A 15,975-nucleotide genomic window follows, 5' to 3' on the forward strand; every position below is an offset into this window, starting at 1 on the left:
CATTCTGTGATTCTGCTTCCAGCTTTACACTTGTGCTCTTGGCAGCAGCGTGTGCGTGCTGTTCTTTTCTTACCAGTACAGTTAATAACCGCGGCAGATGTTGGGAGCCTAGTTCCACAATCGTGCAGCTGTTTATGTGTCTGGTTGGATTTCTTGGAAGAATTAATCAATTTTTAGGATCTCATGCTGAGGCCTACACATATGACAGGATTTAGAGGGAAACTTACAGGAGTTTGCATTGGATGTTGCAACAGATGTAGCATGCAGGTGGAATGGTAGCTAAAGGGAATTCTGTAGTAAAGCTTCTCATTTATCCTAAAACCAAACAATTCAGAAAGTCCAAGATTACTAGAACTCTTTTGGATATTTCGTACTAGAGAATCATCTTAAGAACATTACAGAGAGTTTGGAAAATGGAGCTGAAAAAGACATTTCTTGAGCCAACTACTTTAAAATACCAACTATAGTCATTTTTTAATATTCCTCTCCTAGCTTTTTATATGTATAGTTTAAAATGACTGTAATCACAGCATATTTTCTATATTGCTGCATACTTTTTGAAATACATTTTATAGTTCTGTATTATTCCATTGAGTTCTGTAATTTCCCTAAAGATCCCTTTATGATTGGGCATTTGGGTTGCCTCTGCCAGTTTGCTATTGTAAAGAAGACTGTGATGAACATTTTTGCACATGCAACCTTTTCTATGTTTTGGATAATTTTCTGACAATACATATTGAGAAGGAGGCGATTGGGCCAGAGATGGTTGTGAACATTTTGATGTACCCCTCTTTGATCAGGGGGTGGACATGGTGCCTGGGTTGGTGGGTCAGGGCAAGTTGGAGCCTGGGATGACTCCCAAGCTTCTGGCCCGAGTGTGGTTGGGAATGGCTGGCACAGCCAGACTTGAAGGGGACAGGTTCCTTGAAGGGGACCGGTTCCTTGAATGGGATGGGTTCCTTGAAGGGGAAGGGTTCCTTGAAAGGGACTGGTTCCGGTTGGGATGTGGGGCCTCCAGGCAGTGGGTGAGGCTCAGCAGACCATTGACACGCAGGGCCCACTGAGGGACAAGCCAGGGCCTGAGTTTAGTGATGGAACCACCAGCATCCAGGTATGGTTAGAGCTGTGGGTATTGTTAGTTTAGGGTTGCCTAGAGGGTTGAGTGAGAAGAGAGGAAGGTGGATAATAGAATGCCGGGAAGTGTTATTTTGTGACAAGGAGAGGAGGAAGGAAAAGCTGAGGAACATAAGAAGTGATGGGAGTGGGAAGTGGACATGGAAAACATGACCCCTTGGAAGCCAGGGCAGGAGAGAGTTTCAAGGAGGGAGCGCAGGGGGCAACAAACAGGTGGTGACATTTTATTTGAAGCTGTTTCAATGGCATGTGCCGAGCAAACTGTGGGTGCCTAGGAAGGTGGCTACTGTCAAAGGTAAGCTCTGTCAGAAACCCGAGCTGTGGAGGAAGCCAGAAGTAGGTAGTTGCTGGAAGGGGTTGTCGATGGTGTATTGGTCTGCTAGGGCTGCTGTAACATTGCCACACCCACAGGGAGGCTTTCACAACAGAAGTTGGTTTTCTCAGGATTCTGGAGGCTGGAAGTTCAAGATCAGAGCATTGGTAGGTTTGTTTTCTTCGGAGGCATCTCTTCTTGGGGTGTAGGCCACCTTCTTGCTGTGTCCTCATATGGTCATATTGGATTGGGACCCACTGAGATGGCTTCATTTGAACTAATCACTTCTATGACGGCCCTATCCAAATACAGTCACATTCTGAGATACTGGGGGTTAAGGTTTCAACATGTGAATTTTTGGGGGCACAGTGAATTTGGGGGGGTGCACAGTTCAGCCCCCACCACATGGATTCTAAACCTGATGACCCACCTGTCTCCTCCCTCCTTGCCCCGTGCTCCGTCATCCTCCATACTGTTGACCATCTGTTCCTCCTGTCACACGCTTGTCCCTTGGCTTTGGTGATTGGTGCTATTCTGGTCTCACCCCTCATCTCCTCCTGGTCTCCTGGCGTCCAGGTTCTGTAGGGTCTGGGCCTTGGCTCGCCTCTCTTCCTGGAATCACTTCTTCTACCTATTACATGTCTTCAGCTCCTTTTCAACTATAACTCAATTTCCTGTTACGCAATATTCGTTCTCCCAGGCATAAAATTTGTGTCAGATTAACGATGTAGTGAATTTTATTTGATGAGAAGATGAAACCGTTTTATAATCCTGTTCTCATGGTTGCTCATCTCATAGTTAACAAACAAACAGCATGGTGGGGTCAATGATTTAGGTCAGTCCAGTAAAATTTATATTTGAGTTCACTTCCTATTTCACAAATTGTTTTTCTCCCTAGAGTTTGGTTTTGGGTTTCTTTCTTTTTAAGAGCCTATGTTGGTTAAAGTATAAGACTGTGAATGCGTAGTAGAGTCCAGGGGCAGAATTGTTTTGGCGGGTATGGTATCACTGCCTTTTCCCTCCAGGTGTGGGGTGTTTATTGTTTGTGTTTTGAGTTAAAACTATGTAGAGGTTAAGGTTACCCTATTTGATGCTGAGGAGGGAGCCTTTACATGCATGGCGTTGGTAAAAGGGTCAGAGGTCGACTTGTGAGTTGTTATAAAGTATGGTTGGTGGTTTGGGGTCTCTGGTGTATATGTACTTACATGGTGCTTCTCACAACAGTCTGATGAAGTATATCAATATGATGTCTCCATAGAAGTTCATATTTTTATTGAAGAGGCTGACTATCAGATTTCTGGAAGGTATATAAGTGACGGATAGAGTTACTGTTTGGCTACCTTAAATAGAAGCGCCCAGATTTCGCGGGGCAACCTTGAGAGGAACATTATGTCTGTCAACAGCTTTAAAGAGGTATGTAATTTCAAAGTATGAAACTCAAATTTAGTTTTTAATAGTAACTTACGTGTTTATTCTTTCTATCTTTAAGAGGCAGCTTATTGGAATGACATGTGACCTTGTATTTTTGACTGGTTGTGGGTTTCCAGTATTATTTTTGTGCTTTCTTAAATGACTTAAGCACTTCTGACTGTACATTTGGGACAGAATAAATATGGTAGTTGGATATAGTTTTGAAAAACCAACCAGATTTTTAACCTGGTAATACGATAGTACTAATTCACTCCTATAATTGTCTAGGCTCACAGCTTTAGAAAACAGTGCAGCTCTTAGTCTCCTCCAGACGTGTTCTTTTCCTGTGCAAAATAGATCAGCTGATGCCCATAAGACACTGGATGCTCAGAGTTAGAGAGTTACCCCACCCTGTAGTGTGCCCTGAGCTTGTGGTCCTACCAGTGGAGCTAGATGCTTATCCAGACTCAACTGTGTTTATTCCCAAACCTGTTTATGCCAGTTGTACTTACTATATTTAATATAATGGTTTTAAATATATATGCAAAAAGCATTGTTGTTGCTATCAAAATTCATTGGAGTGTTTTGGAAACTACGCGATAACGGTTAAGTTTCTAAAAAGGATGACAGTTCATTTAGGAGTGGCTGAGAAAACGGGAACGGATTTGGGGAATCATAAAGTAAAAGTATCCCCACTAATATTGTCAGTCATTCAGGGTAGTGTAAGTTGTGTCTGTGTAAAACTGAGAATCTTAGTGCCTCGAAGCGGTATTCCGCACCCACACTGTGTGTCCATTGTAGTCAGGTGGGGGCTCTGCTTCCCGTTGCCCTCATCCTCACCTGGGGACACAGTGATGGAGCAGCACCCCCTGGAGCACTGCTGATCCCCGACTAGAGGGAAAGGCTGCTGCGAAGCCTATGTGGGCCTGTGCCTGAATTCAGCAAGGCAAGGCTGTGTCATCTTTCCAGAGAGGCGTATCGAGCATTTGTCGGGAAATGCAGACCATCCCACATTGCTTCCCAGGTGTCTTTACAACCACACTGCTCTCTGGAAAGAAATTAGACTTGGAGGATGATGACATGAGGATGGTTTGTAAATGAAAGACCCCTGGGTACAACATATACTCAAAGAAATGATCTCAGCACTATAGCAAAAGATTGGCAAATGTATGTTTATAGGATTTAATTTTAAAAATTATGTGTAGGTATGGGGTTTTTTTTTGTGTGATTTTTTTTATGACTTCCAACTGTAACTGGCTTCTTGAAAAACCAACCAAACTGTCAATCTTTCTGCAGTTGGATGAGAGAGCTTGCATTCTGCCTAATCACTGTCTTCTGAATATATTTTGTACTTCTTGCTTTAAAGTTCTTTCTGCTTAACCCCGTCCTCCTAGTCATCCTCAAAAAGTCAAGGACACGTTGCACAAATGCTGTGACCATTCCTTTCTGATCCCCCTATATCCTAATAATAGTTTCACCTTTAAACATAACCATCCGTCTCTATGTTCCTGTTTGAGGTGACCCACGTGCCTATGTGAGTGCTTGTTTTATTGCTCTTAAGTACTTTCTGTCCCCAGCTAGATTGCTAATGCCTGGGAAGCAGTAGATGCATCTCACATTCTTCCCTCTCCCAGTGCCTGTGTGTATACCAGGCTCACAGGGCAGAGCAGTAGGCTGTGAATACAACAGAGGACAGTGTGGTTAATCATATAATACAGTTCTGGGTGGAAGCTTGAGGCCGCTCGTCCCTATTTAGCCACAGGATATTGACCTAGTTTTCCCTTCTTATCTGTGTGCAAAATATTTGTTGTACTTTGTGTGTTCTCCCTGTCACAACGAATGTTTGTCTCTCCCTTTCTCATGAACCGAGTGCTAAAGTGCTAGTTAAATCAGTGGAGAAGAAAAGTTGGTAAGCCGTTTTAGTTTCTAAACTAGGGGGCTTAATAATCGTGACATTTAAAGAGATCGCTGTAGTTTTTATATCGCTACCTACCTACTGACCTATTGAGAGACATGACTAAGGGTGGGATTAAAAATTTTAAGTTTTTATACCTTTTAATTTGATGATTTACAATGTAATGATGTGGTATTTTGAAAACCTGTTTGTTTTTGATAAACTACTTGTAGACGGAAATTAACTTTTCTTCATCAGGCATATACAGTGTAGTTCACTATTGAATATTTTATTTCTTACTAAAACTTCACTTGGGAAAATTTGTTGTATGGTTCTATACATGGTCAAACTGATTAACTTTAAAAATTGATTTTTACAGGTTGTGTACTATATTCAAGGGAAAAAAGTGTGTGTGTGTGTGTGTGTGTGTGTGTGTGTGTGTATGTGAAGGGGAGCATTTGTATGTATATATCCTTATATAAATATATGAAATAATTGCTGTAGCCTACAGAACTTTTGGATATTAGCAGAATTATTATTCAAATTTAGTTAACATTTGTAAATTTAAATTTAGTAGACAAATTTTTGTAAACATTTTAATTAGTGACTTAAAAGGTTTCTTTAGCGATGGCATGCCTTATAGGTGATTTGCTGTATAGTGTATCTTTTAGTTCTTCATAAATACTTGAGAATATATTTAGAGATATGTATAGCTTACATAAGATATGGTACATTTGATTTTAAATTCAATAATGCTTCTAATATTAGAAAAACTAGGAAAAAAGTGACCCAGAAAAATACTTCCAAATTCTAATGATTGTTGATTTAGTCAGCGTAAATGAAGTAGCCCACTGTGTTTTAGCTATTTTCTTTAAAAATTCTTTTTAAATGACAAACTCGTGTTGCCTTCTCAGTTTACATTATCAGTATTTTTGTGTGTGAATATCTTAGCTAGTTTTGTTTGATCAATTCTCAAGTAATACACATTCGTAAAATCCTAATGTAAATGTGTAAACATCTCTGATTACATCGTGTATTAGACCTTATTTTAGTGGCTGACTGCTTGAGGAAGCTTCTGAATTTTCGTTATTCTAAAGAATTTTTCTTAACCACAAGTAGAAAGGCATTACTGAAGATCCACTGTTGAGTAATGTGTATTTTTCTCATCTTTTCCTCTATGGGTTTCTTCATTTGTAATTCCAGATCCCTTTTTGCTTTCATAACTGGATGAATTTATCAAAATAGCCAATGCCATTTTGCAACTGACCATGTAGTTGTAAACACACAGCAAACAGAGTCACACGTGTCTCAATACCTTTACTTTTCGATCGTCCTGTGGATTCTGTGCATTTATGTCAGTGTTGTGTATGGTTAGACCCTTAATACATTATTTTTTTTCCCCTGGTGAGGTCAGAATAAAGAGAGCTGCTTTCCTTTACCTCTGAGTAAATGTCATTGGGAAAGATTCTTGTGGACTGGCATTTTTTGTTTTTAACATTCTTTACAACCAGACCCAGGATGCACGCTCACCCAAAATGAAGGAATTCAGTCTTTGCAGAGTTGAGCTTTTCATGTTTAATCAACATGATGGAAGCTGGGACAGGATCTTAGGAGATGATGCATTCAACCCCTTTGTGGGGCAACTGAGACTCAGAACTGGTAATGTGCCAAGGTCTCCCTGTGAGCTAGCTGCTGAGCTGAGTCTGCAACTTGGATCTTTTGGCTTCTGGAGCCACTGTGGTAGTCATGCTAACCTCTGTGGTCTGGTTCCTGTCGGGTGCAGAGGTTCCTCCATCAGCAACAGCTGATGTTTCCCTGTGAGACATAACTTGTTTCCTTACCCCAAAGGACAAAGAGAGTGCACTAAATTCAGTATATTTCCCTGCACTATCACTGAAAAGAACCTGAGTGATGGGACGGTGCCTTTCTAAAAGAAGGTACTTCTGCCCTGGTGTACCCTAGGCTCTTTTGTGTGAGCGTTGTTGTTCAGCCAGTTGTTTTCAAAAACCAATCCATGGGGGCCCCCCAAACTGATGGGTACAACACACCCTATGTGAGTGCCCACCAGGTGCAAATCACTGTACTTTTAATCATGAGGGAGTACCTTGAGTGATTGGAGGGTCTGATCAAGTATAAAGAGAACAGAAAGAATGACTCTACAAGCAGGGGAAGAGGGCCAGGGTCAGGAGGGCTGTGGTCAGGATATTAGTATATGGCACGAGATTGGGACTCTCTGATTCACAAGTCAATTCATTTGAAAGGGAAATTGGTTTTCCCCTGGTGGCTGTATTCTATTTAATGATCACTGATTGAATCTGGTGTCTGTGCACTGGCCAGGAACAGTCAGAGCTGTCGGGTGTTATAGTCGAGTGGTTTTACGTTCATCAAGGGGTTCCAGGGTCTCGGGTTTGCCAATCTAAACACATTCGACTTCATGGAATTTTAAAAAATCTGTCTTGAGGGAACAAATGGAGAAGTCTATGGGTTATAATTAGCACGTTCCACATCCCAATTAACAGCTGAGTTTGTGTTTCTGGCTATAACGTGGTTTATAGTTTTTGGCTACCTTGTCCCGCAGGAACTCATAGGCCTTTTCAGACGTTAGCTCATTAAATAATTCTCCTAACATCCAGAATGAGTAGGATAGTGGACCGTAGGTTTCCCCCTAAAACTGGGAATGCTTGCTGTTCATTCTAGACCTTCTAGGATTTTGGCTGGTGAAAGGTGCCATGCCTGTGGGGGGTGGAGCTGGCAGGGAGGTGGAGAGGGAGGGCTGGGGGTGGCTTTCAGACCCAGGCTTGGGGGTGGGTGTCATTCTCTGAAGTTGTTCTGCACTTTGGCTGTTGTTCCTGCCATGACTCAGCAAAGCCTCCTCCAGGAAGTGATGGTGGGGACGTGATGTTGGCTGCATTTCCTCCTCAGGGTACTGAACCCCATGGGATGTCTGTTGCAAATGAAATAACTCTAGGTTATCTACCTGGACACCTGCCGGAAGACAACTCTCACAAGAAGAGCTGGGGGGGAGCTCTTCAGTATCAGAAGCAGAAATGGCATTGGGAAGGGCCGAGCGTCTGGTGAGAACCTGCTGTGAGTTAGGGCTTTGCTCTCTCCGTCAGCCTGCATAATAGTCCTAATAATGGAATGGATGTTGTCATCCTGAGTTTTTAGATCAGAAATTCAAGTTCCAGAGAGAATTCTCTTGGAATCGAGCCTGGGCCTGTGATCCAAGTCCTGTGCTGGGACAGATCAAAAGGGAATTCTCAGCTGTGGTAAACTCCTGCTACAAAATTTCTGTTGAAAGTTACTCTTTCCCAATGCAGAAGTAAAGCTTCTCCTTAAACTGGGGGTATTGTGAAGAGTTTGGCGACTTAGGAATTAGATTGAAGGGCGTGTATAATATAATAAGTGTGAAAAACCACTGGCAGACTAGTCTCGAAAGCTTCCTCCTTGCCCTGGTTCTTCCAGAAACCAGATGTGCAACACCTCGGGTCCATTTCTCTTTCTCTTAAAGGTTTTGCCTGGGCTCCTAAGACATTTTGATCATGCATCAGAAAGGATAGTTTGCAGCTTGTAATCCAAAACCTTCAATGTTGTTATAGCAGCCAGTTATTTTTGACTCAAAAATCCTTCTAATTAGTCTAGATAATGTATTTGTCATTTCTACAGTTAGAAAAAACATTTTTTTTTTTTTTTTTTTACCTGTCACTTTATGAATTGTGAAGTCCTAGATGCTATCTTTTAAATCGTTAATGATTGGTCTGTGCCTGGGATTGAAGGCAGTTTAGCTTCTGCTTGATGGGCTAGCCTTTCCATAGCCAGACAGAAGCAAACCTTGATATTGACACTTGGTGGTTCTTGGCCCCTCTCTGCCTACGCAGAGACCCTTTGGGGTGATAACCAGACTGTTAAATTAATTACCCTTTCTATTCACAGGGCTTTGTAAGATTGGAGTCTGCTTTATGGTTTATGGGTTTCCATTTGCTTTTAGCTGTTTATTTTTTCGCTCCCAGTTCAAATGTATTCCATTTTGTCATTGCCTGATAATTTAATGTCCTGTGTGTTATCCAGAGTTCGAACACAAGGCAACAACTTACTGTATGGAAATTGCCCAGTAGTTGGGCCCGTTTTTTTTTACCCCCTAATCAAAGATTCTAACAAAAGGCATCCTACCAGCAGTCCATTAAATACTCTTAACAAAAAGCTTTAGAGGAGTGGGGTGGAATGCTCAGTATGTAGTAACTTTAATCGTGGAATAAAGGATTGGACAATCAGATAACTATACTTTGTGAAGTAAATGCCATGGCTTCTCTAAGGAAGTGTGTTGATGGGAACAAAAATTAGCATCACCAGAGCCTTTTCACAAATGCATGGCAGGGTCCACTTCTTATGCACTGGGGAGCCCTGAAAAGCACCCCATGGGGTTCTGTGTGGCCCACCAGCCCCATCTCCTTTGAAAACTATGCTGTTTGAGTAAATTGTCCTAAAGAATACAGTGCTCATTCCACTTGCCCGTTAGCTTGATAAATACCGAGAAGGTGTCCTGCCCTTTGATTTCTAACCTGACTCTTTCCTGATCTTTCATGTTCTTGGTGTATCCTCTAAGGCATTTTAATTGTTTTTTGCCACTTGTGACCTGGATAGGAAGGGTGGAGAGGATGGAAACAGAATGGGCCATGTCTCTGTAAGGTGCCTCCATTTCATTTGCTCTCCACACCAGAGTCCTGTGTGCCAAGCAATGGGGTCTTTGCACATGGAGAACTCAAGCCTTCTCCAGGGGAGGAGGAGACAAGCAAACTAACAGTTGTACTGGAGGTGTACTGGCTTGCTCAGAGCATGCTGCCCTCGAGAAGTGGCTACTCACACTGGCTTATGTCGGGGGATTCATTTAGGACAAGAAGCGCAGCTGAACCTCTTGAGGACCTACAACTAGAACCCCTCTCAGGGTCTAAAGCAGCTTTTCTGTCTGCCCCATGAGGTTTGTCATCGCTGCTTCTCTCTGCCCATGTACTTCATGCTTCTCCTCGGACTGGCTTCCTCGGCTAGCGCCCGGCAAGACTTCCTTGAATGATATACCCTGTCACCTGGATGTTCATGAACTTTCTGGCCCAGTACACAGACGGCCATCTGACTATAGTCTCTGGGTCCTAATTTCAGATCCTTATAAGCAGTTAGCTATGGCCTGATTGGAGGACCTGTTGGAAGCCTTGGCATATTTGTGTCATGTGAGGTTTGCCTTAGGGTGGGAGCACTTTGCCAGGGAGAGATGAGACTGAGGAAGAAGGCTATCGAGTCAGGTTGTGCAGTCATGTGATCTCCGATACGGAATTTTTATTGTGGTCAAGTATATGTAACGTCACATTTGCCGTACCATTTTAACTTTTTTAAATGTACACTTAAGTGGCATTAAGTACATTCAGATTATTGTGCAACCATCATCACCATCTCTCCTGAACTTTTTCATCTTCTTGAAGTGAAACTCTGTACCCATTAAACAACTTCCTACTCCCTTCTCCTCTAGCCCCTGATGACCACCATTCTACCGTGTTTCCCTGAAAATAAGACCTACTCCGAAAATAAGCCTCAGTTAAGATCGTCAGCCAGACGGACGCATTTAGTACGTTATGACGATGTTCCAGAAGAAGATGACATGACTGTACTTGAAGAAATATAGATTGTTGTACATGAAAAAATAAGACATCCCCTGAAAATACGCCCTAATGCGTCTTTTGGAGCAAAAATGACTATAAGACCTGGTCTTATTTTCGGGGAAACGCTGTATGTCTTTATGAATTTGATTATTCTAGTACCTCATACAAGTGGGGTCATACATATTTGTCCTTTTGTCACTGGCTTATTTCAGTTAGCATATTGTCTGAGTTTCTTCCATGTTGTAGCATGTGTCAGAATTTCCTTTCTAAGGTTGACTAATATTCCAAAGTGTGTGTATATCACATTTAGTTTATCCGTTCATTCATTGATGGATTTTCCAGTTGCTTCTGCCTTTTGACCATTGTGAATAATGCTGCTTTGAACACAGGTGTACAAATACGTGTTTGAATTCCTGCTTTCATGCCCTAAAGTAGAATTACTGGGTCATGGAAATTCTGTTTCTTTTCTTTCTTTCTTTTTTTGAGGATCTGCTAAGGGATTTGATTATTGGCTTAAAGACATTGGAGAGAGAGTTACTGAAGGATTTAAAGCTTACCTGACTGTGATTTAGAAAGGCAACTTGGGTAGTGTGGTCCAGGGATGGAGAGGGAGCGAGGGAGAGGGCTGGCCGAGGCTGTGGTGGCCAGACAAGGCAGAGACCACTCTGAAGGCTGTTGCTTCCCTGGTGAGAAATGATGAAAGCTGAGCTAGGGCAGTCCCTGGGGAAGGGATGGAAGTGGGAGTGATTAAGGTGGTATAATCAGTGAGAAAGATTGATGGTGGGAGGAGGAAATAAGACAGGTAGAGGCCAAGGATGAGAAAATGGGTCACTTGTGACTTTTTGGAATTTAGAGGGAATAACAAGGTTGTTGTTTTATTTTTTATTTATTGTATTTTGGTATGGGGTGGTAAATGATGTAAGTTTTGAACATGTATTCAGATGTTAGACACAGCCATGTAGTAGAGATGATTGGTAGGTAGGATGATTACTTGATATATGGGTTGCTAATTTGGGGGAGGAGGTAAGGTAAGGAATAAAAGGGCAGATGGCCATGCAGTTTGGCTGAATTTTAAAGTGTTGAGGATAGTATTGGTGTAACCACACAGTCTCACAGCTCTGGATCTATTTCCTTTTCCTACCTTGAGGCAGAAATATATACATCAAAACTTATAAATCCAGAAATCATGGCCAGTTCATTGGTGAATAAAAATCAGGTTTTGTAAGGAGTAATGAATTCAAAAGGACTTAAAGTATGAGTGTGTTGAATTTGGCTTGTGTTCTTTATACTCATCTGCATTTTCTGATCTTTTTTCCTGTAGTGAACACATACTGTGCTTCTTCATTAAAAAGATCACTTGAAATTTCAAAAATTGCTTATTTTCTTATCTTGACTCTCACTCAACTGATCTCCAAGGGGGTGGGCTGGGAAGGTGAGGTACAATGGTTATTCACAGTGTGTCCCTAGCACTTAACACAATACCAGAGACCAGGAGGGCTCATTGGAAATGATGGTTGAACTGAATTGAACGGAAATTTAATCTAACTGCTCTCTAAGATGAGATTCCGTGCTATTTTAAAAGATGTAGGAAGGAAATTCCAGTTTTTCTCAGTCACTTAGCTCATTATATTAGGTACTGAACCACGTCCTATAGACTTGGCCCCTCTTTTGCCTTTGTTTTGCCTTCAGGATTTGCTGAGATTTATTTTGTTCATGAAGTCTTGCCACATTGGCCCTGTTTTCTTACTTAAATGTGTTTCTCATGTTATTCTTAAAAGCATTAGTGATGTCTTTGGGAGCCAAATAGCTCAATTCTGTTTTCCTGTCCTTTGTTGATAATATTATGTTTTTAGAGGAAAGGATCCAAGTGGCTTGAAGCTGCAGTCATTATTCTGCCTTCTGGTCAGGAAGGGGCCTACCGAAGAACCAACTAACCCTTGAACCAACTAACCCAGCCACCCTTGGCAGCTGTGAGACTGTACATTATTGAATGACTCATTTGTCAATTGTAAATTTGCATACTTGTTTTCCCTTTGTATTTCTCTGAATGCATACTGTGTGCAAGAGGCTGTGGGCTGTGCCTTTGGGGAAATAAAGATGAATAAGGTGTGACTCTTGACACCAAGGAGCTGATTCTGTAGAATAGAGGCTACCATGCATACATGAGGACCATACAAGGAATTTAATGAGTGGAACTGGAGTCAGATAAGAGCAATTGTTAGTATGCTAAGAACACTCTGAAGGTTCTCCTCTGATGTATAGAGCTAATGACCTTACAATAGCTGTGTAAATGTCTTCATTTACAATTACCAAACCAATAGATAATCTGTTTTCATTAAGCTTTCCTACAAGAGTGGGTTTTTTTTATAGCTTTGCTTTAAATATTCCTTCAAATTTAAAATTCTGTTAACTTGTTAATATTAAGCCTTATAATCATTGCATCCTCAGCGCTGATTTGTGCATGTTCTTTCAAATTCTGCAGTAAAACTGTTTCAACTTAAAAATGCACATCTGTTCTCATCTGTTGTACTCTGAGAACTGTGAATTACACGGGAGACCACCAGATACTATATTTCAGATTATCCCACATCTCTTACTAATATTACATTATTGATTAATTTGGAATAGCTTTTCAGTGTTGCCGTTTCAATATCAAATAGTAGAATGATCATGCACTTCATAGGGATGTGCTGTCTGGTCTCTTGGGTGGGGCTTTTGGCTTAGGGAATGTCGGTCTTGACATTCCTGAGCACAGATGACGCTTAACGTGGTAGGTGGCTTGTTAATTTAAGGTTGGTGACTGGGGTAGACTACTTATGTTTAAATGTTAGGTTGCAGATGACCATTTTAAGGTGGTATAGGATGTTTATGCTGCATTTTCTTTTGGATTTAGAAGAATGTTTGAAATAATGCTTTCAATATTTAAATGGTATTTTTTACACAGCAGAATATGTGACTGAATGAATTGGTGTACATTGAAGTATAAGTAATTTTGGCAGTTTTTGAGATAGAGTAGGTGGAGGAAAAAATGGTTGCTATCATATATATGTATATATCATATATATACCATATATATATATATATGTATATATATATATATATGATATATATATGATAAGTTTTTTGTTTTTTGGAGGGAAAGAGCTGAGGCAGCCATAGTCTCGCCTGGCGTCAGTTGGTTGGCTGGTGGCTGGACTAAATCAGCACCTGCAGATAAAGAGACCCTGCTTCCAGGCTCCTCTGTGGTTCCTCCCATCTCCCCCAGAGTATTTTGTCTTCATTTCACCAAGGTTGGGAGAAAGAGTTTAGGTTTTACCTCATAATGAAGATCTAACAAAGGTATAGTACTGTATGTTGGGCACTGTACTTAGTGTTCATGTCAGTTAGGGATCGTGGTTGTTTGCAGTGCAGGAATGATGTAGAGACTCAGAACTGCAGAGAGGTTGGCAGACCAGGGAGGACACAGGCTTGGAAGACAGGGAGGAACCAAGGAAAGGCTGGAGGACTGGGCAGCAGGATCCCTAGCAGAGGCCATGCTGCAGGAACCACCTGGTCTTCATGCCGCTGCTGATGAGTATACTCTCCAGGCTGTCACCACCAGCTTTCATAGTCACCAGGACTCCAAGTCCCCGGAGGATGTGATTGGCTGTTCGTAAGCCATGTTGCTTGGGGTGGCGAGAGAGCAGATTTGTCTCCTTAGAATTCTGTAATGGGAGTTGGGCACTGCTCACTAGATTACTTGTTATCACAAGGTAACTGGGGAATCCTTAAAAGCGAGATCAGGTGCAAATAGGAACAGGACTGTATACTGGGTAGTGTCTCCTTAAAGAAAAAAAAAGGCAATTGTCTACTATGGCTCTCCCCTTTGGCTGCCCACCATTCACATACACCTTTCTTACCATACTTATGCTTACAAAAATAAAATGCCCCAGCCAACATAATGCAACTCTCCCTGTATGGCTGAAAACACAGCTATTCAGAGGTTCTGTTTTTCAAAAAGATCTCCTCTGTTCATTGTTTTCTTTGGCCACATCTAAGACGAGCATTGGGGAAGATGGCTTTGTCAGGGGCTGCGATGTTTTAGCAGTTGTTTTTTTTCTGGTTCTTATGCATTGGAGAACTTGGGGTTGATTGTTTTAAGGATCAAGCAATTGTAAGAGACTCACTGTCAGCCAGACTTCATTGGTAGTATAGATCCTTTAAAAATGTTGTTGGCCTTTTCTTTTTTTAAAAATTTTATTGGCGAATATTGCGGAACAGTGTGTTTTTCCAGGGCCCATCAGCTCCAAGTCATTGTTCTTCATTCTAGTTGTGGAGGGTGCAGCTCAGATCCAAGTCCAGTCACTGTTTTCAATTCTTCATTTGCATGGGTTGCAGCCCACCATCCCATGTGGGAATTGAACCGGCAACCTTATTGTTGAGAGCTAGCGCTCTAACCAACTGAGCCATCTGGCCGCCCCTGTTGTTGGCTTTTAGGGTTAATTTGCCTCCATGGAGGAGTCACCAAAACTGAAGATAACTGCCAACTCTTAGGGTTTTGTACCTAGAACTTGGTCTGAGAACTTGTCTCCTGGCAATTGGACCCGTTCTTGGTTCTCTGAGAGTGTCTTAGCACTTGGTTAATAGAGTCTACCTGGGAACAGTTAAGAAGCATAAGAAGCAATAGGGTGGGTGATACCTCACCTGTGCTACATCTTTATAGTTGGTGGCAGTGCTATTCCTTTCTCAGGCCATAGAGGCAAAATAGTTGATGCTTGGGATAAGTCACGTCTCACACCTCCTGGCAGAAGGACTCTTCTTAGCACTGTATGTCTCCCCTCTGGCTTTCAGACAGGCCAGTTTCACCACATGCTTGTATTTTTCTTGTTGATCCTTAAAAGGTAGCCAACACATACTTTGGTATCTGAATTGTTTTTCGAATTCTTTAAAGTTGCAGGCACAAGGTCCACGTCTTAAAACACAGCAGCCCTTGTTTAATCAGCTGTTTTATTACTAAGAATCAAAAATAATCATCTTGCCAGTGTAAGATAGTAGGTCCTCTTGCCCTCCACTTAAAACGCTGTACATCCTCGTATCAGCTTCTATTATTAGGTAAGATGCTTTCTGTTGCAAGGAATAAACAATCTAACTCAAACAACTTAAACAATACAGTGAATTAATTGACTTCCTTGACTGAAAACTTGAGGGCTGTGGGGCGGGCTTCAAGTGCAGTTTGAGCCAGAGATGTGTGATGTCATCAGGGCTCTCCGGCAAGTATTCTCTTCTCAGATACTTTCTTGCCCTGCTCGCCTCCATGTGGTGTTTTCATCCTCAGACCAGCCCCCTTGTGAAAGCAGACATGGCCGCAGCAGCTCCAAGTATCATGTCTGTAAATCCTGCCATCCAGATGTAGACAGAACCTTTGTCCTAATGTACCAAGCCTCAGGCTCCATTATACGACCATCTCTGAATCAGTTACAGTGGCTGGGAGCTGGAAATGTGTTGCTTGCCTTAGTGTATGTCGATCACGTGCTACATTCCTAGAGCAAGGGGTACGATTGGCTTCCCTAGAACAACATGGATTCCCATGGGCGTCT

At 41.9% G+C, this 15,975-nt stretch overlaps 1 protein-coding gene across 6 annotated transcripts in view; it reads left to right on the forward strand.

Annotated features, from left to right (window-relative positions):
- The window catches only part of MYO1B (myosin IB), a 171,819-nt gene that overhangs the window by 12,324 nt on the left and 143,520 nt on the right, over positions 1-15,975 (forward strand). For 3 of the 6 annotated variants that reach the window (XM_074339441.1, XM_074339445.1, XM_074339462.1), the window contains exon 1: positions 4,628-4,766. The exons of the other annotated variants lie outside the window; for them this stretch is intronic. The gene's annotated coding sequence lies outside the window, so the exon portion shown is untranslated. Of the gene's footprint in view, positions 1-4,627; positions 4,767-15,975 lie in introns of those variants that run through there. 6 annotated transcript variants of the gene reach the window in all.

Source organism: Rhinolophus sinicus, linkage group LG01, assembly GCF_036562045.2.
Source record: "Rhinolophus sinicus isolate RSC01 linkage group LG01, ASM3656204v1, whole genome shotgun sequence".
NCBI lineage: Eukaryota > Metazoa > Chordata > Mammalia > Chiroptera > Rhinolophidae > Rhinolophus > Rhinolophus sinicus.